Below are 27,044 nucleotides of genomic sequence, written 5' to 3'. Positions count from 1 at the left end.
TATCTTTTGGAAGTAGCATATTAGGAATAATATTAATGCCAATAGTTTCAATAGCAATCATAGTTCTAGTAATAAGAACAACATAGTGGGATGGTGAAAGAAAGGAAATAACAGAAATAAATAACAAAAAAAGAGCAAGAAAGAGAAAAATAGAAGAAATAGAATTAGAAGAGATGAAAGGAGAATACTATGATTGGATCACTGAAAGAATATCGACTACCACAATATCGAGTACCCAAAATATCGAGGTGAAAATATCTACTACAAAAATATCGAGTTTGTATGTACAAACAGGTAAGTACAAAAATATCGACTACAAAATATCGTTTACAAAAATATCGTTGTAAAAAATATCGACTTTACTAAAAACAATGTTTAATTACATTAATATAAAAAATTAATTACTAAAATATAATTAACAATACTTAAAATAACTTTTAATAATTAAATATTTAATGAAAGTAAAAAAAAAATATATTTTTAATCATATTTCTTAAAACATATATATATAGTAACAACATTTAATTAAATAATAGGCAATATTGTATATGTACCCCAAAAACCCAAAACTGACCCTGAACCCTAAAAATACCCCTTTACCCAAAAACTAAAAACTGACCCTGAACCCTAAAAATAACCCTTTACCCAAAAACTGAAAACTGACCCTGAACCCTAAAAATACCCCTTTACCCAAAAACTGAAAACTGACCCTGAACCCTAAAAATACCCCTTGACCCAAAAACTGAAAACTGACCCTGAACCCTAAAAATACCCCTTTACCCAAAAACTGAAAACTGACCCTGAACCCTAAAAATACCCCTTTACCCAAAAACTGAAAACTGACCCTGAACCCTAAAAATACCCCTTTACCCAAAAACTAAAAACTGACCCTGAACCCTAAAAATACCCCTTTACCCAAAAACTGAAAACTGACCCTGAACCCTAAAAATACCCCTTTACCCAAAAACTGAAAACTGACCCTGAACCCTAAAAATACCCCTTTACCCAAAAACTAAAAACTGACCCTGAACCCTAAAAATACCCCTTTACCCAAAAACTGAAAACTGACCCTGAACCCTAAAAATACCCCTTTACCCAAAAACTGAAAACTGACCCTGAACCCTAAAAATACCCCTTTACCCAAAAACTAAAAACTGACCCTGAACCCTAAAAATACCCCTTTCATTTAACATAATTAGCAATTAATCAATTAAATAAAATTAATTACCAATTACATTTTAATTAATTAACAAACATTTTTTAATTAACAATTAATTAAATATTACTACCAATTATTAAATTAACATATTTAATTAATTATAATTAAATTACTTCCCACCCTATTCCCCTCTAAACCCACAACCCGCTAGAGAAAATACATTATTTTAATTGACATAATTAGCAATTAATCAATTAAATAAAATTAATTACCAATTAAATTTTAAATAATTAACATATATTATTTAATTACCAATTAATTAATTATTACTACCAATTAATAAATTTACATATTTAATTAATTATAATTAAATTACTTCCCACCCTATTCCCCTATAAACCCACAACCCACTAGAGAAAATAAATTATTTTAATTGACATAATTAGCAATTAATCAATTAAATAAAATTAATTACCAATTAAATTTTAAATAATTAACATATATTATTTAATTACCAATTAATTAATTATTACTACCAATTAATAAATTTACATATTTAATTAATTATAATTAAATTACTTCCCACCCTATTCCCCTATAAACCCACAACCCGCTAGAGAAAATAAATTATTTTAATTGACATAATTAGCAATTAATCAATTAAATAAAATTAATTACCAATTAAATTTTAAATAATTAACATATATTATTTAATTACCAATTAATTAATTATTACTACCAATTAATAAATTTACATATTTAATTAATTATAATTAAATTACTTCCCACCCTATTCCCCTATAAACCCACAACCCGCTACAGAATTAAATTACACAATAATTAAAAAAAAAAAAAAAAAAAATTGACACTTTTCACACATATTATAACATAAACACACTATAAATAATTAAATATTATTTAAAAAACTATATTTTTTACTATCTAGATTATATACTTGGATATTTTCACTGTCTATATTATTTACAGTCGATATTACTTCACTTACCTTAAAAACGATATTTTGGCTGTCGATATTCTGTCTAGTCGATATTTTCTCCAAACGATATTTAAAACTCGATATTCTGTCCAGACGATATTTTGGAGTCGATATTATGTCTGTGCACCACTATGATTTAATGAAAGATTTAGATGAGGTTGCCATAAAAAGAGAAAAGAATAAATAGTTTTGAAATTGTTCTGCCCGCAGTGTCACATGCAAGAAGTGTAACAGGAGAGGTCATTTGGCCCGAGTTTGTACGGATGGGTACAACAGCCAAATCAAAGTGGTTAATGTAGAAAGTGAACAACATCAGAAATTCGTATTTCAAGTGAAAAGTGTGGGTGGTAATACCAAACCTGACAATCCTAGATGTATGGTTTTACGCAACAACAAGCCTATAGAAATGTTAGCAGACTCTGGCTCCCCCTTTACCCTATTAAATATTGATGCTTAAAAAAGATATTTGGGAGATCTTAGTGGAGAGATAAGCAAACCTGACATTACTCCTGAGGGCTATACCAAAGACCCCATTCTCCTTGTAGGTATGATGAAAGTACACATACGCTTTAAAGGGAGATCCAATTTAGGTAAGGTGTATCTGTTAAGGGAAGGGTCTAACCTCATTGGCTGGCAATACCAGAAGGAGTTGGGTATTATACTTGAACCCACAAATAGAGATCAGGTTATTCTAGTGGAAGATTCCGACAGGAGTAAAACACTATGTGATGACTTCCCAGGATTCTTCGCAGACATACTGGGACATTTGAGAGGCTTCCAAAACAAAATAAAAGTTAAACATGGAGCCAAGCCTGTGGTTCATAGAACTCGCCCTGTTCCTCTTCTCATGAGACAGCCCCTTAAAAATGAGCTGGGCAGGTTGGGTCGAATGGGTGTGTTCCAACCCATTGAATCGTCAGAGTGGTTGGCACCCATAGTCATAGCTTCTAAGGCCATTGGGGAAGGCATCCGCCTCTGCGTTGACCTGCACAGCTTAAATGACAATATTTGGGTAGAGAGATTTCCCCTCCCTGACATAAACGAGATGTTGAGCACCATGGGGAAAGCCAAGTTTTTCTAAGTCATCGACCTGTCGATGGCGTACCACCAAGTGGAACTACACCCTGAATCTAGACCCTTAACAGCATTCACCTCTCCCTTTGGAGCATATTTGTTTGGTAGAATGCCCTTTGGACTTTCCCCTGCTGCAGCAGTTTTCCAGAAAATGATGCAGCAAGTACTCACAGGCATCACTAACACCATGTGCTTTCAAGATGACATATTGATTTACGGATCATCAGCCGAAGAACATGATACCGTCTTCAAAACTGTGTGCAAGAGACTGTCAGATGCAGCTTTCAAGATGACATATTGATTTACGGATCATATGCCAAAGAACATGATACCATCTTCAAAACTGTGTGCAAGAGACTGTCAGATGCAGGTCTGATGGAAAAACGTGACCAATGCAAGGTAAAGGTAGGATCAGTGGACTACCTGGGACACACCATCTCCCAAGAAGGTTTTAGACCCAAACACAGTTTAATTCAAGCTGTGAGCGAGGCTCAATACCCCACTAACAAGGAAGAACTCAAATTCTTTTTTAGGTCTTATTGAGTATATGGGCAAGTTTGTAAAACGTTTTTCTGAGAAATGCGATGGGTTGTGAGAACTGTTGAAAAAAAACAAGTATTCAAATGGGAAGAAAAGCACTGTGAGATGGTAGACAAATTTAAGAAGGAAATCATTGAGTCACCTGCCCTGGGGTCCATTGACCCTAGGTAGAAAACCAGAGCACAGATGCTTTTAGCAAAGGTTTGGGGGTGACATTATCCCAAAAAGGGGAGAGTGGTGAGACAATTATAGCTTTCGCATCTCTGTCTTTGAGTCAAACTGAACGTAACTACTCCGTCATTGAGAGGGAAGCCTTGTCATGTTTTTGGGCCATTAATCATTTAAAAAAATGTTCTTTGGGGTAGCAAATACACCGTCTGCATAGACCACCACCCTTTAATATTCATGTTTTCACCCAAACAGGTGCGATGTGATTCTCCACGAATAGGCAAGTGGGTCCTGGGTTTGGAAAACCTTTGCTTTAGAGTTGAATACTTGCTAGGGCTGGAAAGAAAATGTGGTGGTGGATTACTTATCAAGGTCTCCTCTAAACACCAATATCCAAGATGAACATTTGGATGTTCCCATTTTAGCCATCTAGCTACCGCCCCTGAACAAAGATGAATGGAAGAGGTAATGAGAAAAGATTCCAAAATGAACACATTTAAAGGGTTAATAATCAATGGTTGGACGGAAAAGTGGAATGAAGTTGATGAAGCTATGAAACATTTTGGGAAGTAAGACACAAACTGACCATTATAGATGATAAAGTGTATCACAATATGAAGATTGTTCCACCTTCTGATCTCAGAAACAAAATAATAGACTTGGCTCATGAGGGACACTTAGGAAGAAGCATCACAAAAAACAAAGTGAGAAACAATTTCTGGTTTCCTAAGATAGACTCAATGGTGGAGATGAAAGCCAAAGAATGCATCAGTTGCGCAAGAAGTCACAAAACTAAGATCCTACATAAAGTCCCTTAGTCCCCCGTGGAAGTACCCATTGTGCCATAGACCAAACTTGCTATGGACATAATTGGCTCAAAGGAGCATTAGGGTAAAAAAAAAGTTCATGTTAGTTCTGATAGACTATATCTCCCACTGGACCAATGTCAACTAAATATCAAACATGAAAAACTGCACTCTACTGCCCAAAAGCTAATGGCTTAGTAGAAAGAACAAACGCATGATAAAAGAGCATATCAAAAACGCCATTACCAATGGTCACAAGATAGATGATTCCCTAAGAGAATGCATGTAGGCCTATCACACTGTACCTAATCTCATCACAGGGATTTCCCCTTTCGTACCACCAAGAGGGAGAGAGACAGGCACCAAGATGTACCCTCAGTGGCTGGAGGGAGATAAGATGGTTGAAAGCAATGGTGGGGAAGGCCAAAAGAAAATCCAACAAAACCAAGTGAATAATGAAAATTGGTATTACCAGGGACATGGCGTAAAAGAGCATAACCTTAGAATTAACAGCTCGGTATTGGTGAGGAAACCTACCCATGTTCAGGCTGGACAGAGCTAATTTTACCCTTCCCAACAGTTGGTAAAAGAAAGCAGAAATGTGGTACGTCAAGAGAATGGACAGACGTGGAGTGGGGACAGACTTGTGAATGCGGTTTAGTTTCACCCTCAGCTATATAGGGAGATGTGTTGTAATCTGGTTCTTACATTTTCTACCCACCTTTGTTAATACGCCTTCCTTCCTTTTTTCCTATTGGTACAGTCCTCCCCTGCACCCCTCTATTCCTGCATACAATGGAATGTTCCATAAGATTTTACGGTGGAATGTTTGGCAACTCCCCACTGTGGAGAGTGGATGACCCGAATAAAGATTTCTACCTTCTCAGTTTCTTCTCCTTAATTTGAACTTTCAACAGGTAGGTATTTTATGATGGCTCCTAAAAGGCAGGCGTGATGGCGGGTAGGTGCTGAGAGCCAGTACACCGACGGAAACTTCAGTTAAGATGCGGATTACCTCACGCGCTAGCCTATGGAGCAACTCTCTTCATATCTTTAGGCTTCCTCAGGAGTGGCAAAAACTATTTTGTTTTAGCCTCTCTGTAGTTATCCACAGACACGGCCCGCCCTGAGTTAGTATGGTTTCTCGACCCCTTCACTCACTTTCACTGTCACATCACGGTTTTATATTCCTGATGACGTTCCATGGATCTTTCTGACCAGTGAGGTGTGAAACATGTTGACCTTTTTGTTACATGAGCTCATTGTGCCTGTTGGAGTAATGCACGGCCTTCGGGGTCTTTTATCCTGACAAGGGTACCTTCACATTAAATGTATCAACCCCAGGTATCCCTTAGCCAGTTTTAACTTTTCACACACCCTCTCACTTTCCACATAGGACTCCACCCCCACACACAAGCACTCATCTGACCACTGTTCAATTAAAAGATCTCCGCCTAGGTGACCCTTCGGGGGACCATAGGGCATTGCAGCGCTGGCCTGACGAGGATGATGAATCATGACATCCTTCAGGGTGTGTGAGGGCAACAAGAGACAAGACGTGTGCTTGCCTCTACTAGTGGGCGCTAGACCTAGGACTCTTCTCTTACCGTTTCTTTTATTTTCTTCTCCTCTTTGTGTGTAGGTGACTTACAGCACCCCACCTCTGGAACAGTTACCCCTGATTTGGTATCGCTGCTCCTAAAAGCCATCAGATGGGGGAATTGATGGAGCAGGGTTTCACGAAAATGAAACCTGCTCGAATTCATACCCCCATAACACGTACTAACAGTAAATAGACATAGTAAAACTAACATGCACCAACATAAACACAAGGGAACTGCTTTGTGCATGCCTGAATTAACACCTAATCACACAGTATTGTAGTAACATTTGTGCTTTTGAAGAAATGAAAAAGTGCATGAATAGGCCGCACGTGCATTATTATTTTTTCATGTTGCATCCTGCTTTAACGTAATAATTAATGCTGCTTTTGCACTAAGCTTATGCTAGGTAACATTAATGGGGAATATTGAAAGGTGGGGGGGAAACAGTGAAGGTTTCACTATCATATAATTAATAAATGTTCATTTTTCATCTATTTTAGAGTGCTGGATGGAGCCTCCATTTTCATAAAGTTGTCCGAGTTGGGAGGGGGGAAGCTCCGAAGAGAGATTCTGCTTTGTCAGGAGGCAAACAAGATGTGCTCTGCACCACAGATGACATGAAAGGAGAGAAGGTCAGTGTGTTAGAAGCCTGCCAACTACTGTACCCAAGTGTGGGACCGGAGATGTTCTCTGGCAATAACTTTAATTAATAAAAGAAGAATGTACATTATTAACTTATGTGGGGAACATGTGAATAAGCTGAGATTCAGACTATGGGAACTGTCTTCCACAATAAAGTAGTTGAATGAAGGTGAAGTCATGGTGGCGTGACAATGCCACCTCCCCAGCCGACCAATCACTGTGTGATTTAGAGGGTAAATGCAACATTTGAGGGATGGACATGTCAATTTTAGACTATAACTAGGGTGCCTTTACTGGTGTGGTTAGGAAGCATAAGCTGACAGGAGAGGGGAGATACGTCGCTATACGTCGGTTAGCAGAGAGGCCTAGCTGTGCCTGACCTGTCGCTTTCCTATCCTTATACTTTTGTTTCCTGATTCCCTTTTGGGGAACCCCCTTCATCTCCTGGGTCCAGGGGGTGATTTTCCTACAGACGATAGGTTTGTATTTAACCCATATCATTCTCAGAATCTCAGTATTCATGTATTTGTCTCTGAATCTTTTCTCTCTCCACCTATCCACTCTGTCAACAATATGCATTATTTTAGATGAACCTATTGTCTCTCCATCTATTCCTCCGTCAGGTATATTATTATCTGGCATAATTATTTGCTGAAACTTTTGTCTCTTACCCTAGCCACTCCTTCATTGCATAATGTCATTTTATAATGCGTCTGTATAAAATATCTAATTTCTCCTTTCATGAGATTCGATGTTTGTAATTGTGACCTAATGCAAAATTGAGATAAAATGTCATTATTAACCTTATTGAGAGTCTGTAATTAAATGACTAAATGGTTAGTAATTTAGTAATTATCATTGCCATCAACTATTCAACTAATTGGTCCATCGACCAAGTAGAGGAAAGTTGATATCAAGATTAGTTATTTAACTGATGTCCCAAAGGGATCTATAAAAATAAATATTTGTTGAAACGAACAAATTGACCCCAGTGCATAAGGGATACTGGATGACTGTGTATGGGCCATTGTAGTAATGTTGTTGAGTATCGATCCCTGATCAATTATTGGTATTGGCGCTGGATCAATTGCATTAACAAGGTGCTTGCTACCTTTTCCAGAGTTTCTTGGTTCGGCAGTCTATAGGAATCAAGCATAGGTATTCCTTTAGCGCGGCCTTAACAATGGAAATGCTGGAACACTGGGCTCGCCTGCTGATGCGCATGCGCATAGCTGGCGAAGCTCTATAGTGGCTTATCCAGAGTTTAACCACTGGCGATTCCTTGCAGTGCATGTGCGCTTTTTAGGTCATTGCGCAAGCGCAAGCCCTAAAAAGCGCGTGCACAATGCCACCAGCCGCCTGCCTGCCTCGCATTACCACATCAAAGGCAGCCCAGCCTCCCTCCCACAAGCTTCTCAGTGTGCGCTCATCCCCTAATTATTCACGGCCGGCCGGCCGTACTTTCAGTTTCACGGCCCCCAGGCCGTGTCTCCTTTTATGCTCTCTGATGCTTGTTTTTTTTTAACTTGTTTATTTTGAGAGGGAGAGTACCGGCACTTCTCAAGAGAAACGTAATACTTAAATTGGAGTTTACCTGCACTCATATTTTTCAATTTCAAGCACTGGCCGTACAGCAGGGCAAAAAAAACATTGACAAAGCCAAGAGGACTCAAAAGCTAAACCTGCTGGCTTTTGATCTCTTCTTCAGCCGCACACTTGGACTTTTCTAGCCCCTTCCCCTTCCACTTCCTAGTCATTTTCCTCCTTACCCGCCAACCCTGATCAGCCCCTTCCCTGCCTCTGCCTAGATTACTCCTTCCTTAGCATTCTCACCCCTCATATGTCTAGCCTCTACAAGACCCCTTATTATTTCTCCCTATCCTAGCCCTTTCCTTTACTCCCCACCCCCCACCCCCACACTGCCCGCCTCGTGCTATTTGTATGACACCCTCCCCCACACCCTCCTTGTTTATTTCTCCCCTGGACAATGATGGCGTTTTATGAAGTTCTAACCGGTTTTTGTCAGGGAGATCCTTCTCGCTGCTATGCAGCTCAGCGTGACGGATTAAACATCGACTAGTTAAATAAAAATTAATATCAACTGCCTCCTAACTTCTAATGTCATGTTGTTTATAACTAATGAACTGATTAGAGGATAAACACATCAGCGAGACATTTCTGCATGCCTGCCTCTGCTGGGGAGAGGCAGACACCAGCAGAGTCCCTGCTTTCACCTAGGCTGCCAGATAGCTGCTATTCCAGTCTCTCTCTTCTCATTAGCGCTCCTGTGACGAGCATTTTATGTTATCCATTTTTTACTCGATGACGTATTGGATGTATAAAAGTAAAACTGCTGAAAACGTTCTTAATTTTCATATTTGTTTGGCTAATTTCAGTACAACGCTGTACTTTTGGATTGGAGGATTTTATAGCAGTAGAACTACTGAAATATTTAAAACAAATGTTTCATCAGCTTCTTTGCATACTTTACGTTCTCTTTTCTCTAACCCTCATATTTTATCAAAGCTGTGCCGCTTTATACTTTTAAAGATCAATTCAAACGCACAGAATTCTTTTCTTTTGGGCCTTGCTTTAGATTCAGGGGGAAGCTGGGGAAGGAATTAGACAGCACGAAATAAAGACATGCGATTATTTTCGGGAACCCCGCCGACACCCACCACACAGCTCCACCGATGCAGCCACCACACAGCTCCACCGAGGCACCCACCACACAGCTCCACCAATGCACCCACCACACAGCTCCACCAAGGCACCCACCACACAGCTCCACCGATGCACCCACCACACAGCTCCCCCGATGAAGCCACCACACAGCTCCAACGATGCACCCACCACCCAGCTCCACCGATGCACCCACCACACAGCTCCACCGACACAGCTCCACCAATGCACCCACCACACAGCTCCACCGATGCACCCACCACACAGCTCCACCGAGGCACCTACCACACGGCTCCACCGATGCACCCACCACACAGCTCCACAGATGCACCCACCACACAGTTCCACCGATGCACCCACCACACAGCTCCACTGATGCACCCACCACACAGCTCCACAGATGCACCCACCACCCAGCTCCACCGATGCACCCACCACACAGCTCCACTGAGGCACCCACCACACAGCTCTACCGATACACCCACCACACAGCTCCACCGATGCTCCAACTAAGCTCCACCAATGCACCCACCACACAGCTCCATCAATGCACCCACTAAGCTCCACCGATGCACCCACCACACAGCTCCACCTACACAGCTCCACCGATGCACCCACCACACAGCTCCACCGATGCACCCACCACACAGCTCCACCAAGGCACCCACCACACAGCTCCACCGATGCACCCACCACACAGCTCCACCGATGCACCCACCACACTGCTCCACCGACACAGCTCCAATGATGCACCCACCACCCAGCTCCACCGATGCATCCACCACACAGCTCCACCAACACAGCTCCACCGATGCACCCACCACACTGCTCCACTGATGCACCCACCACACAGCTCCACCGATGCACCCACCACACAGCTCCACCTACACAGCTCCACCGATGCACCCACCACACAGCTCCACCAATGCACCCATCACACAGCTCCACCGATGCACCCACCACACAGCTCCACCGATGCACCCACCACGCAGCTCCACCGAGGCACCCACCACACAGCTCCACCGATGCACCCACCACACAGGTCCACCGATGCACCCACCACACAGCTCCACCGATGCAGCCACCACACAGCTCCACCGACACAGCTCCAACGATGCACCCACCACCCAGTTCCACCGATGCACCCACCACACAGCTCCACCGACACAGCTCCACCGATGCACCCACCACACAGCTCCACCGATGCACCCACCACACAGCTCCACAGATGCACCCACCACACAGCTCCACCGAAGCAACCACCACACAGCTCCACCGATGCAACCACCACACAGCTCCACAGATGCACCCACCACCCAGCTCCACCGATGCACCCACCACACAGCTCCACTGAGGCACCCACCACACAGCTCTACCGATACACCCACCACACAGCTCCACCGATGCTCCAACTAAGCTCCACCAATGCACCCACCACACAGCTCCATCAATGCACCCACTAAGCTCCACCGATGCACCCACCACACAGCTCCACCTACACAGCTCCACCGATGCACCCACCACACAGCTCCACCGATGCACCCACCACACAGCTCCACCAAGGCACCCACCACACAGCTCCACCGATACACCCACCACACAGCTCCACCGATGCACCCACCACACTGCTCCACCGACACAGCTCCAATGATGCACCCACCACCCAGCTCCACCGATGCATCCACCACACAGCTCCACCAACACAGCTCCACCGATGCACCCACCACACTGCTCCACTGATGCACCCACCACACAGCTCCACCGATGCACCCACCACACAGCTCCACCTACACAGCTCCACCGATGCACCCACCACACAGCTCCACCAATGCACCCATCACACAGCTCCACCGATGCACCCACCACACAGCTCCACCGATGCACCCACCACGCAGCTCCACCGAGGCACCCACCACACAGCTCCACCGATGCACCCACCACACAGGTCCACCGATGCACCCACCACACAGCTCCACCGATGCAGCCACCACACAGCTCCACCGACACAGCTCCAACGATGCACCCACCACCCAGTTCCACCGATGCACCCACCACACAGCTCCGCCGAGGCACCCACCACACAGCTCCACCGATACACCCACCACACAGCTCCACCGATGCTCCAACTAAGCTCCAACAATGCACCCACCACACAGCTCCATCAATGCACCCACTAAGCTCCACCGATGCACACACCACTCAGCGCAACCACAACATCGCTCAGCGCAACCACAGCATCACTCAGCACCACCACAGCATCACTCAGCACCACCACAGCATCACTCAGCGCAACCACCGCATCACTCAGCGCAACCACAGCATCACTCAGCGCAACCACAGCATCACTGGTTCACATATGTTCTTTCAATGTTTGATGCTGTTTTCAAGCTTTCATGCTTTATTACAAATCACAAAAAGATGTTAATATTTCACTTCTGTTCTTGGATTTTCGTCACAATAAAAAACACTGAACATAATCTTCACAAAATGTATTTACAAAAGTTTAAGCTATTGCCATTACAAATTAAATAAATTATTTAAGTATTAATTATTTAAAAAAATTAAAAGCCATTGTTATTTGTAATATCAATACATCTAAGTCACGTAAATACACAACATGTTGCATTACAAATGCTATAGGTGTTTGCGAAAGTTATAACTATTGGCATTGTAAATGACAAAGCTATTAATTTAGCTATTTTAAAAAATAACACATAAATAAAAAAAAATTCATTTATAAGACCAATAGCTCAAACTTTCCTAATGTGAGCCCTATTGCATTTCCAATGCTTGTTTTATGTATCTACTAGCTTACCCGTCATGCGTTGCTGCGATCTCAGAAGAAAGGAAATTTAAGGAAACTTGTTATGATAACATTCAATTTACATTGTGTCATTTTTATTGAAACTTATTCATTTTAATATGGAAAACATTTTAAAGTGTTGTTTTAATTCTGTTTATTTATTCGAGTGCTTGTGGATACACGGTATTTTTTTTTCTCCATCTGGTGCGTACACGAATAAATCAGAAGGTTTTCCGACGCGAGAGCTGGCCACATACAGTTGTCCATGTGAGAAGCACCGATTCTCCAAATGTAGTCCACACACTTGCAGCGATTGTCCTTGTGCTTTTTGATGGTTATTGCAAAAGCGAGTCGCACCGGAAACTGTAAACGTTCAGTATTGGAAAGAATATAGGGGCCCTGGGGGGACAGGGGGACGATATTTAACAAATTTTTTTTTTTTTGCCAGAAACCTTCACGGGAGTGTACTCAACAACTTCCCAACGTTTCATGCCGATCGGATGAATGGTGTAGTAATGCATAAAGGACAAACAGACATACTTTCGTATTTATATATATAGATGGCTCATATTCTCTACGCCGCAACAGCCCATAAAAATATTAGGTTAAAAGTGATTAATAAATTAATAATGATAATAATCATCATCATCATAATATAATGGAAAAGGTTTGAAACAAAGATAATTCTCTAAACTGTGAAATGAATGGAAGTTACGTAACAAGAGTCCTGCTCATAAACATGTTAAGTTAGTAATATTGAATGCAAGTGAATGAAGGAGTTATTTAATAAAAATAGGTAATTAGACAGCGTATGGGGTCATTTTGACCCTAGTGGGCTGCTTTCCTCTCCCTGAGTCACCCTCCGCCGCCAGCACAGGCAAATCTGCCATATTTAGAGATCCCACCTACCTTACAGCGTATGCACCATGGAGACAGATGCACTGCAACCTCTGCTGAATACGGACCAGGCTGCATCATTTATTCAGTCTGCGCAGCATCCTTTTTTTTGTTTTTCTTTTTTAGCATGGACCAACTCCCAGATTGGTTACTGGATCTGGCTGCCATCACTGTGGCCTGGCAGTCCAGTGGCAGAAGAGCTGCTAGATGAAGGGTTTCCAACCTCAGAGGTAGCGGAGGCTTCGCTGTCGGAAGCCGGCAGTTTTCTTGCCTCTAAATGAGGCCGATGAACCATGAGTTTGGCTGGACATGAGCGCTAACAATTTAAAGCAGAGCTACCTCTTTCCAAATTCTAAATGAGGCTGTTGCTCCTTATAGCCAGCCTTGTTACAATTTCTTCATTCATTGTCTCGAAGGATTATAGCAGGTTGGAAAGGAGTGAAGGTAAGGTGGGGTTTAAAATAGGCTCCCATCTTTGTTTTCTTAAATCAGAACACAATCTCAGGTCCTCTCTATGCTGTAGGAATACACAGGGAGTTCATATAATGCTTTACTGCGTTTGTTTCAGGGACGGATAAAATAGGACTGGTAGAGCATTTGGCGAGTATGATTTTGTTCTCTCTTCTGATGGCATTGTGTTATCCATTTTTGAGACTCTTGCCTGTGGCACTGTTGCTAACAGGACATTCATCTGCACCATTGCTGTTGCCCATTTTTCCCATTCTCTCAAATTTACCAGATCTCGGTTGAATTGCTTATTTGTGTCTCAAGGGTTTCCTTTTGCTTTCTTATTATGCAGGAAACCAATTTGTCTACCAAGAGGTAATGATCCAGTACCTTTTACATAACACAGCTTTTAGTTTAGAGTTTGTTCTTTTTAACATCTTTATTTTCATGGATCATTCAGAACCCAGGGAAAGGAAGGGAATCACATATTTGAAGATTTGAAGAGGGTTGTTGAACCAAACTGAAATGTACTACAATTGTCCAACAATAATAAATGAATCAACTTCTTTGTAGACCGTACCAGACACCTTATTGGGGCCACAGGGCAAGCATGGACTACTGGGCCATAGCTGTGAGAGCTAGGGATATTTGCCTCTGATTTGCTGGGGTCCATCCCACTATGGCTCTGCAACCTGGGCTAATTATAACACTTTCAGCACTTGACTCTCAGTGGTAGCGATGGCAAGGGGTCACAGGATTGTGAAGGACATTAGTGTGGGCGTTCAGCAATCTCTGCACTCAAACGACATCAAGAAGCATCAGAACTTCATTGTCCAGCCCAGTGCTTATCTTTGTAAAATACAACTACTTGAATACACTATAAAATACAATACTATACACTTCAAAAGCTCAGGTACTCAGGATCTATGGTGCAGGGCAACTCTCCTTTTGGCAATGATATCCCCCTGCGTATTTCCCCATCTCTCTTTACTGTCCCCTAGTGTTAGGGGGCCCTGGTGTGTCTCGCAGTCACGGGTGCAGGTCTCCTCTTGCCTCTATTACACAGTACTGTGCATTAAGTCTCTGTTATCTTACCATTTACAAATCTGACGTAGGCCTCGATTAGGTCTCAGTGTGATTCAACCAATACCTTTCTCTCAAGGTGAAAAGAAACGCAGAACACATGTGTGCCAGCCCCTTGATCCCTCTCTGGTCTGTCACAGAGCGAACAACAACAAACATCAAGATTTTGCGCAGTGAACTTTCAACCTGATACAGAATGTTCAAGGTCCTGATATTATGCCTATGAAGACGTGTAATTGTAAGCAAATCCATTTCAGAGAATATTATCCTATATATGCGAGCATGCAAACATGTGTCAGGACTCAGAGTCAATGTTTGAGAAAGAAGTCAACTTTAAACGTGAACATGTAAAATGGTGGTGTTCCTTGCCCGAGGCCTATAAAACCATGTAACACCCACCCCTGGGACTTAAGGCAACTAAAAGCTTCCTAAAACATGTGCTAAAATATTAGGTCAAAGTCCCCTTTAATATTAAAATCATAAAGAAAGGCAAAAGTATTAAAAAGGTAACATCAAAAAGTGCATTAAAAACTACATTCAAAGCAATTTTGTGAATAAAAACATTGTTGAATTAAAAAATCTTCCTGCTCAAAACTGCCAGATTGTTTAAATGTTCTGAGAAGCAGAAGAAGCAAAGCTGTTCCCAGCTGCCACAGATGTTTCAGTTGGCACCCCTCTCACAAATCCAAAGAATGAACATGGTCTCAGCCATCCCTCTCAGCAGTCGCTGAAAGTGTGACAGCCAGTAGTGTATCTGCAGGGGACGAACCAAGATCCAGAGCTCCAGGAGCAAAAGCATCCGAGGAAGGCTCAAAATATGCATTTTCTAGCAATGGTAATTGCATAGGGCGACTTTGCAAGTGAGCTTTTAATGGGCCCACCAGCAATCCTATGTCCATCGATTGAAGCAGTTGCATTCCAAAGCATATATCCAGGCCACACTCGAAAGTGCATGGGAGACAGCGAAACATAGACTGCACGCAGTGTAACAGATGGGCTGAAAGGACAAGAAACAGTTATCCTTTAGTTCCTGAAACAAATGTGTGCCAAAATACTGTATCATCCTTTCATGACATAGGAGCTCATGTGGCAGTGTCATCCCCATTTGGCTGTGTGACGGAACATCCATTGTGGAGTAGATAAAATAAGATCAGTATCCCCGACAATGAAGAACAGGACAAGTGCTAAGCCTCCAAAAAGTGTTCCAACCATGGAGTGCATGAAAGATAGAATGATTCAGGAGAAAGTCTGGAAGGCAATAACAAACCCAGAGCCAGTTGTTTTAAAAAGAGTGTACTTTACCCACAGTATTTGAGGCATTAAATATGTGGTGCACAAGCTCCACGAAATGGTGTGGGAGTTTAGTGTGTAGTAATGACTGTATCTCAGAGGAAGACTGTCAACCTCAAGAGCAAACATCTCCCATGCAAATATTAAGGCAACTTCCTTCTGAAACAATATGGCTTTAAGCCTGCTTAAAGCATCAAAATGCACATTGAACTCGAAATTGAAGGCCAAACTGTTACCTCCCTAACTGTGCGGGCGAGTGGAAAAAGCCCTTGTATACAGGTCACAGCCCTAGAAACTGTCACCAGATATGGTATTCCCAGTTTCATCCCACAACATCCTTCATCACACAAAATTACATAGCTCCCATTCAAAAGCAATTTGAATGCCGGACACATCACAGCAGGTGGGGAGGTTTTCAGATAACAGGACAAGTTTGCCTCGGATACATTACAGGCCCAATTAAGTCTAACTTCTCTGGAAACCAAAGAATGGCCTAAAACGTTTTCGCAGTCCATATCGCTGAGAAAATCCCCAACTGTAACATTCCTACGTCTGTAAGTGAAAGTTAAGACCCATGCCTCATGTACAAATCCCTCCCCTAGTGCCTCATACCTGCCTACCTGATAGTGTTGTAAGCAGTATTTAAAGTGAAATGTGGAAATTGGCAGAGAAATAAACTGGTGTATTATACCATCAGCTGCTGATGTCTTCGCTACAGTGAATGGTAATTTCTATAGTTTTTCTATGTGTAACAATATTTATGTCACATCTTTCCTGATGATGGTTTTTTGCTCTTTGTTCAAGTTATGTAGTAAAAACAAATTTGTGGTGTTTGAATGTGAACATAGAATGTAATCATTGCGTAAAGCCAGCAAAGTCCAGCTCAGTTGCATAATAGATTTAAGCTGCATCTGACAATGCTGTAGAAGGGATATGTCACTCTGTATGATGTCAATAGCGGATGGCGCAATGCTACCCAGATAATATATCCTAGTGGATAATGTAGTCTCACCATTATTCAACTGCTGCTAGAGCCTTCTCCAATTTCACGTATTCACTTAGCAGCTTCCTGCTGTGAAACCTTCCATACTTCCTTGTATATTGCATATAAAAAGCATTTTTAATGTGGTTTTTGAGGACCTAACAAGAAATCCTGGAGGACCATGTCATCAGAAAGGAGAGACAAGTGTTGTTTTACCTCATCTAACATTGAGTGTCATAGCCAATCTAGGCATAACTTCCCAACACAAATGTTGTTACAACTCCTGAGTGTTTTGTCTGCTTCTAATATGGGCACCCGTACTGATCCAGCCCCAACAGGACCAGTTCCACATATCGGTTTACCTGCACTACCGATCAGTTGTCAGACACGGTGAGAACCAGGCCTATGCACGCTCCCTGAGCGCCTTCTCTCGTTTTCCCCGACAACTCTCTTGTAGTCACGCCACCACCCCTGCTCTTCCTCCCTTGAACCCTGCCCTCTCCTTTCTTTCCCATACAGCACTGCAACCAACCCCACGCAGTCCTGAAGATGATCCCAATTAAAGTGGATCGAAACACCGCCGACTACTCAGCAAGACCCTAGGCGCCCCTTACAAAGTGGTTCATGCAAAGAATGAAAACTAAAACAACCATTCCAAATCATTTGGAACCACTCTGTTTTGACTCGCTGTATATATTTATGCACGAAACATCTTGCGCTGTTCACGCTGACCACATTGTCACTTGTGTCGCCGTAGTGTCCTTCACTCACACACTCTTGCACCTTGTACAAATTTTGGGTTGTTCTTCATTTTTTATTTGTAAATTGCAGTGCTGATATAAACTCTAAATTGTACTTGCCCTTTTCTCCTAAAATATTGACATAAATTATGCCATGAGCACATGTTACTATCAAATAGAGTCTCCTTGTTCCTCCTTGGATAATGTTGTACTCATATCCTTATTAATTGCCTGCAAATTATACCAGTTGGGATATTGTTTAGTATATATAGTTCTAATATGGGTCTGGTATATTGATCCTAAACCCTTTCCCATGAATTACATCCATTAGTATCTAATGGCCACACTAGCCATCCCTATCGACTGGAAATGAAAGAGTTGTATGTACCATTCCTAAACATGCTGTTCAATGTTTCCTCTGTGTAGTTTGTGAATTGTTCCCAATTCTTTATCAAAACTTTTAATTCTGTGAATTGTTGGTGTATTCATATCCTTTATCTTGGCCAGGCCAAGACAGGACATCCGCTGCACTGTTTTGTTCAGGAAAATTGTTTGTTATGGTATAAGGCATGCCCCAAACAAGCCCTCATTTCTCTGAACCTGTCAATCTTTACTTCCCCAGGTGGATTTCAAATCGATGTTATTTTCCAAAAGTAATACACTTGTATTGACATATGTGAAATGAAAGGGCTGAATAAATTAGCATGGTGTCTGGTAGCATATTTTTCTTTGCCGGGAGGGGAGAAGTTTATAATAATACGACTCCAATGTCCAATTATGTGCTTTAAAAGTCTAGATTAATTGAATCATATAATGGTTCTACCTGCTGTGCATAATCTTGTGTATATGTTCTGTCGAAATTTAGAAAACCCAGTATTGATTGGATTTTTTTCAATGCACTTGGTGTTTATAAAAGCGCACACTTCTCTTGAAAATATTCTACTAGACTTTTGCCTTCACTTTACAGCTCGTATCCCAAGAACAGAACACTGAGATAGACAATTATTGACTTTTTTAAATTTTATTTGTAGCCTATGTGAGGAAACACTAGAATTATGTGGTCTATATGGCCGAATGTGTTTCTAAGTCATAATCCATCAAGTATATATAATTCACCTAGGACAATGCTTGGCCATCAAAGTCTTGTAACAATTCTGTTACACAGGCTGAGAACAGTCCCAGAGTATTTTGTTGCCCTTGTGGCAACAGCATTGTTTATGAGAGCTGAGGGCACTAAATGAAGTCAGATACCTGCTTTCATGTGCTATATTGTGGCAGAAAAACCCATTTGTGATGCCTAATGTAGTTTTATATTTTTTGTGCACTAGATTTTTCATTAGTGCAGCACCATGCATGTTTTGTACTGCAAATGTGTGTGTACCACTGTCAATTGTCTATAGTCTAAGACTAAGCAATATGAATGATCTAGTTTCATTACTGGAAACAAAGGATTGATTATGGGTGAGGTGCAACTTTCTATTACACCCTGATATTTAAGTTGTGTGAGTGTTTCTTTAACGTTCTTTTGCTTCATGTTTAATGTGATATTGTGTTTGTGGGCTGGACCTTATGGGTATGATGTGGTAAGGTGATCCTTCATCCCAACTCACATGCTTGTGGTATAATGCCAGGGCTTGATCTAGACTCCACTCCTTGGCAGATGCATGTTTTTCTGATTCTGAAATTAGGTCGGAAAAAGCTGGTAGTCATACTGTTTCTCCTTGTGGGACATTTCTAACAAACTCAGGTGTCTAATCTCTTTCAGCCAAAAAAAATGCCATAGTGGAATGACAAGTTCTCCCAAAAGAGAATATTAAAGGTTTGTGGTATATTTCCGCCCATCTTGAGTTGTAATTCATACATTTGACTTGGGGCACTTAGACTCTGGTCTGGTGTTTCCACCTGGACATAGTCGATCAGTGCTATTGCCACCAGACGCTCCATAAGAGTCTGGCAAACTGTCATGACTTCTGCCACTCTGTCTAACAGAGTCAACGCCCACTCCCCATTCAGAAGCAGAGTCTTCAATATTTGTGGCATGTTTAACTTTCATCCCAGCCACTTTCTTCTTTCTAAATTGAGGCTTTTGCTGTGGAAGTGATTCTTCCTTTTTTATTATGAAGTCAGAATAGCGTTGTGAGTCCTTCTTCGGCTTCACATACTCCTCTGATCTGCCTTCTGATCGTCCTCCTCTCTCCTTATGTTTTTCAGATGATTCCTGAATGGAATGAGAAGGACGTGTATCAGTATCCCGATATCTATTAGGCTGTTTAATTGTATCACGTTTATGCCAGTTATAGTTGAAGAGATCCACCTTGTGGTTTAGTCTTTTCTTTATTTTTCTTATTATCCCAGACTTTTTTATAAGAAGACTCCTGTGCCTGTTTTGGGTTATCCTTTCAGAATTACAGTATAGTGGTGGTGTATTTGGTCTGGCTCCCAAATTATCTTGGTCTATTGAAGAATAGATCTCTATTTTTAGTTAGTTTGCACTTTCGGTCCACCTTAGCAACCTGCCAAAGCAACTGGCGTACTGCCAGCGCTGCTGCTTCCCCTTTATGATACTTAATATCTTTGAGGATACTGAAGCAAAATTACCCATCAATTTCATCCCCAAATCCAGGACAGGGGCTGCCCTGTATTCCTTTTGAATCTATTTGAGCACCTCTGGCAAGACAGATAATGATGGTGTACCATGTGTTATGGTATAGACTGCAGCAAAGACTGTGCCCAAGTGGAGCCGCCTTCCATCGGGGAACCATCCCTAATGACAGGTATGTTGTGAGAGGTCTATGTTTTGTTTGGGGTCCTGTATAGGGAAACACTGCTTCAGGCTGATTGATTTTTTGTGCAATCCCGAACGGAATCACATCCGTCTAACTGGACCTATACTCATTATTGTATTAATAGTCCCTGGACTAATTCCAGGTGTCACCAATTGTGGCTGAGCCGCTTGAGCAGCCTTTGGTGGGTTTGCTGTTATGGTCTGCATAACAAATTGCATTAGTCATCTGTATAATGTAACTATACCTATGTATAGTACACCTAGCTCTGAAGCTATAAGGATCCCTATATCTGGATAAGGTGTGTAACCGACTAAGACTGGCCATGTTGCTCCATCATTACTGAGATGACCTAGTCTAACATTTTCAATTGTTTATGGAAGGGCACCAAGGAACCAATTCATGTGTTACTGATATTTTAATGGGATCTCTAAATCCTCATATGGGCTATAGTTTTTTGGTACTTGTGCTTCAGTGTATGTGTGAAAATTCCCTGTGTTTGCATTTGCTGCTAGGAATGTGATCCATGAATAGAATACCTCTGTTCTATATACTTCGTGGACCTCTACCATGAAGGTAACATCTTCACCCATCAGAGTGAACCCATGGTTGAATAACATTTATGTTAATGAATGTATGCAATTGTGTGGCAAAGCCACTTGTGCTGGATTAACCTTGTGAGAATTTGGAATTCAGATAGGGAACCTCTGTGGGGTGATACTTTTAAAGATTCAAGCTTGAACAACCTACAGCCAAGAATAGGCGATCCCTACTTTGCTGAGGAGGAATGTTTCCCTGACACTACAAATGTCTTTAGTTAATTAGTGGGGAGGGTGTTTGGGCACACAAAAGAAAAACTATTCGGTAGACCCATCAAATAAGTACCCAAGCTCGAATGTTGGTAGTGCCATGCCATACTGTTCATATTTTATCAGCAAGGCTGTGTGTTCGGACCACATAAACGTCAAAACTGTGCAAGACTGAATCCACGCACACTATCAGGATATGTTGGTCTTACTCCTGGCTAGCTCACAATGCACCCTCTGGACCTATAAACCTTGCAAGGTACCGGTGGGCAAATGCAACCTCGGAACATGAAAACCCTGACTCCCCCAAAAAATCGTGGAAACAGATCAGTACTTTTTGTTTGAAACTCATACATGCCCAAAGGGAGACACCAAAATACTCTAATTGGGATTTTAATTATTTATTGGAGCATTGTGATTATTGTGTAAAATACGTGCACTCTAATGATTAATAGAAGGAAATAGAACAGAGAAATCAGCATTACTAGAATTGTAAAGAAGACAAACAATTCAGCCATTGCGCTGTTACATTGATTATCAGCATACATGTATAATCATATCTATGCTCCTACCTAGTGCTTCCTAACCTAGTGGGCTTAGAGGGTGCAAATCTGCCAGACTAACCTAGAGTGATCTGAATCCCAGTTACTTGTGGGTATGTTTCATTTGGGTGCTTGTTCTTGTGTAGAGCAGGCCATCATCCTTTTCAGAAAGGTAAACATGATTCAGCTGGGCTGGAATTCCCACATGGGGCGACCTCAACAGTGACAGCGAAATGCCCCTCTGTCTAAACAAAAGGATTTGTCTTGTTTATATAAGAAACTTCACCCTTGGTACCATACCAGAGCCCCAGTCATGGCGTCATTATTGATTCTACCCTTGCAGGGCTGTAGTCTAGTGGAAAACCACAAACAACATCATTTTGCGCAGTGAATTTTAAGCTTGGCACAGAATGTTCAATGTCCTGATAATATTCCTATGGAGAATTATAAATGTAAGCAAATCCATTTCAGAGAATAATATCCTATACGTTTGTGCATGCAAATGTGTTTCAAGAGTAATGGTTTAAAAAAGATGTAAACTAAAAATGTGAACATGTAAAAGAGTGGTGTTCTTAACCCGAGGCCTATGTAATCATATAACGCCACCTATTAGACTCCTGAGAGTTGCAGTCCATAACGCCCCTTTGTTCTTTAATGCTCCCTGTGAATAGGAGCTTACCTTAAAAAACTTTAAAGAATTGTTCAAAATAAAGTGCCAAGAGAAAAGTGTTGCTACAGAGTAATGAAATTGCCCAAAACACAAGGGGCCCAATTCACAGAACTGACTTAAGACAATATCCTTAACTTACTACCATTTTGGTATTCACAGAAGGCACGTACTCATTTTGGTATTCACAGAAAGAAGGCACTCACTCATTTTGGTATTCACAGAAGGCACTTATTCATTTTGGTATTCACAGAAATGACTTACTCATTAATGACTAAGTGCCTTTTGTGAATACCAAAATGAGTTAGTGCACTTACTCATTTTGGTATTCAGAGAAGGCACTTACTCATAAATGAATAGGTGCCTTCTGTGAATACCAAAATGAGTAAATGGTAGTAAGTTTAGGATTTTGTCTTAAGATAGTTCTGGGAATCGGGCCCTCTGTTTTACCAGGGATACAATGTTTTTTTCCAGATAATACCATCTATCCAAATGGCAGTATACAGGTAGAGTAATTGGCAGCCCTTGCAGCAAAACTACCACATTTAAATATCATGGGAAAACCTGACTCATATTTCCCCACTTCAGTGTCTACTTCCTCTCCCTCCATGGCATCAATATGCCAGCAATACACTTCCACTGTCTAGAGAAGTAGCCTGGGAAGCTTCATCCTGTGTACATGAGCAGGCCAGGGGCTTCAAAAGCAAAACCTACAGGCCTCCTTCATTCTGGTTCACTCAGACATGCACTATGTGTATCGAATACATACATTCAACCGCATATGTGCTGGGATGTTACTGTGCAGATCCAGGTTTGTTCATAGCAGTGGAATTTTACATCAGTATGCCAGAAGGCCACCACTCATGTGACCCAGGTTAAAAGATCTAGGGCCTCATGTAGGTAAATAATATTTACCGATTCGTAAATACCGAATTTTACCGATTCGGTATTTACGAATCTGTAAATGCTATGGGCCCGATGTAGGTAAATCTAATTTACCACTTCTAAAATACCGAATCATACCGATTCGGTATTTAAGAAGTGGTAAATTAGAGGGGGGAAATGTAGGTAATTCTGAATCGAATCGGTAAATACCGAATCTGTAAGATTCGGTATTTACCGATTCTGTAAATACCGAATCGGTATCCCCCATTGATTCCTATGGGCCTTGAAGCCCATAGGAATCAATGTGGAATACCGAATCAGTATTTACCGATTCGGTAATTACCTATTTTTGCAAGGGTGCAGGGGGTGTCACTTTGACACCCTCTGGCACCCCAATTACAGGCATGTGTGCCAGACATGCCCTAAGGGCATGTCTGTGTGTCACATGGCACAGGTGTGCATGCACAGATGTGCATGCACACCTGGATTCGGTATTTCACCACCCAATTGGATTGGGTGGTAAAATACCGACTCCTAAAGGCCTGTGGGACTCAGAAGAGTCCCACCTACATCTGGAAGGTACCGAATCGGTAAAAATACTGATTCGGTATTTTACAGATTCTGTAAATTTACCGATTCGGTAAATTTACAGAATCTGTCAAATCTGGCCCCCTACATCTCAAGATGCCAAATACCGGTCGGAAACGGCCGATTTGGGCCGTTTCCGACCGGTATTTGCCACCTACATTGGGCCCTAGGTAACTAAAAAATCGGTAAAAATTACCGAATCGTTAAGATTCGGTATTTACCGAATGTGTATTTACCGATTCGGTAATTGCCATTCATTCCTATGGGCCTGGAGGCCCATAAGAATAAATTTCAATTACTGAATCGGTAAATACCGATTGTGTAAAAGGGGGAAAACATTGAAGGGTGCCAGTGTGTCACTTTGACACCCTGTTGCACCCCTCAATTGTTTATGGGTGCACATGTTGCAGACATACATGCCCTAAGGGCATGTATGTCTGCAACATGGCACTGAAGCAATTTGCATTAAATTGCTTTTTGTTTTTTTTTCGTTATTTACCACCAACTTGTAGTTGGTGGTAAATAACTAATCTTAACATGGGATAAGCACTCCTTTAAGTGCTCCCTACATTAGGAATTCGGTAATTTTACCTAATCGGTATTTAAGAAATCTGTAATTTACCGATTCCTTAAATTACCGATTCGGTAAATTACCGAATCCTTAATTTCGGCCCCCTACATAAAAAAAAAAACGCCCATTACCGGTTGGTAACGGACGAAATTCGTTAATTTCGGCTGTTACCGACCGGTAATGAGCCACCTACATCTGGCCCCTAGTTATGCTCTAGAATTATTAAAGCACAGAATACTACCACCACCATTATATACTTGATTTTGTGACATGGACAGTAGCCCACTGCCACTACAGAGAGTGTGATAAATGAGCCTTTCCAGTTCCAGACCAATACTCACTTCAAAGGACAGGCCTCAGCCTTTGCTCACACTCTAGGTCAGCATGACACTGGGACCAAAATCCAAAACGCAGGACACTAGATCCTTGCAGCTGGCCCATCAGAGCAGGATACACAACTGTACACCATGCAAGGTACCTGCCAGTCTGAACATATGCCGTCCTATTATTCAAGACTGACATTAACAAAAACATGCAAACAAATCATACCAACTCAAATCCCTACTACAATGCAAGCTGTCGCTACCAGTACCAGTAACCAGAATTCAAACTGTAAATCAAGAATTGCACAAATTATATAAGAGAAAACTAGACTTCTCAAGTTACCCTCTAAGCATATGAAATTACCCACTTTACATCAGTCTTGCCTTCCATGACTAAATGTCAGGAAGGTACCAAAATCCATCTTTTGTTATGCTATGGGTAAAAAAATGGTGTTCCTTCCAGCCCCTGAGCCATACAAAAGCAGAACTCTCCGTCTTAAATTGATGGCCCTAAAGCATCCTTACCCCTTCTAATGTACAATTCTATTTCGGCTGGCAGCTAGTTTTGTAGTTGTAATAACACACTATTTAATTATTTGCTTTATTTTATTGGTTTGTTAGCTGCTGACATGTGAAATTGAAGCCACATACACTATGTATACACATTCATTGTGTATACAGTGGAGATGTTGGAATTAAAATATGGTGATGGGTGAGCTTATATTTGGTCATTAATGCAGTAGATTGCCCCACCTCAAGTTGGAGAGGTGGGATTTAGTAACTTTGGAGTCTGGGTTAAAGGTCCTATATTAAGCCTTTTGGTTGTGGTTAAGGAGTTCTCATGTGATTTATGAGTCTCTCAATTAGTGCTGAAGAGTTTCATTCAAAGAATGTGTGGGTCCTAATATTGGCTCAAATCACACCTCCACCATTGATACAACTGCTTATCATGAGCCTGGATGTGTGCGTGTCTGTGTGTGTGCCTGTCTGTAGGTCTGTCTGTATGTGTGTGTGTGTGCATGTGTGTGTTTGTGTGCGTGAGTATGGATTTAGATGTCTGAAGATTCTGATTCAGAAGGTGTTTCTTAAATGATTCTTGCCATGCTTCTGAGAGAAGAAGTGATCTGTATCAATTTTGCCAAATCATATGGTGATGTACAAATTAAAAATGATACATTGCAGAAACCCTATGTAAGGAGGGATTTGTCAGACTCTGTTTTGGTTTTAATTATACACCAGTAAATATTAAGGACCTTCATGGGTTAGAAAAGCGGTGAAGGATTTTGACATTGTAAAAAAGTTGAAAGATCCCATTCTGTTCTTTGGGCTTCTCACTATGTTAGTGGGGATTAAAACCTGGGAGAACCTAGTAATCAAACAGTGTGAGTTTGTCATATGGAGAGTAGAGATGTGGTGTATATTAGTATAGTATTTTTTAGTGCGCAGAGTAGTCGAGCAGAATGGTACATATGCTGTGAGGATTTTCAATGTTAGAATCAGTTATACCATAAATAGCTCTGTTACGTTGTGCATATTTGTAAAGATTTGTGAGAAGATAGCCACAATTTTGGTTGCTCATTGTGAGGATGTCCTTTTAGCCACTCTCAGTCAGTTAGCAATTGATTTTTACTCACATTGTGTTGCTTCACACTGGGGTTTGCTGGGATGAGGGATGGCACTAATGAGAGGTAAGATATTGTTAAATGGCTGTTGAAATGAAGCTAGGACTAAAGATTTAATTTTAAGAATGGAATCCTTGCATGTGAGAGAACATTTGATGGAAATATCAGGAGGGAACAGATTGGGTCGATAGAGAGACAGCCTCAATAGAGATTATCGTACAATCACAAAAAAAAATCAATGCCCGTTCTGTTTGGATAAAAACAATCCCTTGCCCTGTTACCTCACTTTGTAAATAGGCTTTTGGGGTCTCAATTTATGACTGACTGACTGACTGAAATATTT

The 27,044-nt window shown here is 41.5% G+C and overlaps 1 long non-coding RNA gene across 1 annotated transcript in view; it reads left to right on the top strand.

Moving 5' to 3' along the window:
* Positions 1–27,044, top strand: part of LOC144770190 (uncharacterized) — a 136,781-nt gene that overhangs the window by 14,780 nt on the left and 94,957 nt on the right. Inside the window, exon 2 of the long non-coding RNA XR_013598823.1 lies at positions 6,849–6,980. This is a non-coding gene — a long non-coding RNA (uncharacterized LOC144770190). The remainder of the gene's footprint in view (positions 1–6,848; positions 6,981–27,044) is intronic.

This window comes from Lissotriton helveticus, chromosome 1_1, assembly GCF_964261635.1.
Source record: "Lissotriton helveticus chromosome 1_1, aLisHel1.1, whole genome shotgun sequence".
NCBI lineage: Eukaryota > Metazoa > Chordata > Amphibia > Caudata > Salamandridae > Lissotriton > Lissotriton helveticus.
The sequence above is the reverse complement of the archived record's forward strand: the minus strand, read 5'-3'. Positions and strand labels throughout refer to the sequence as shown.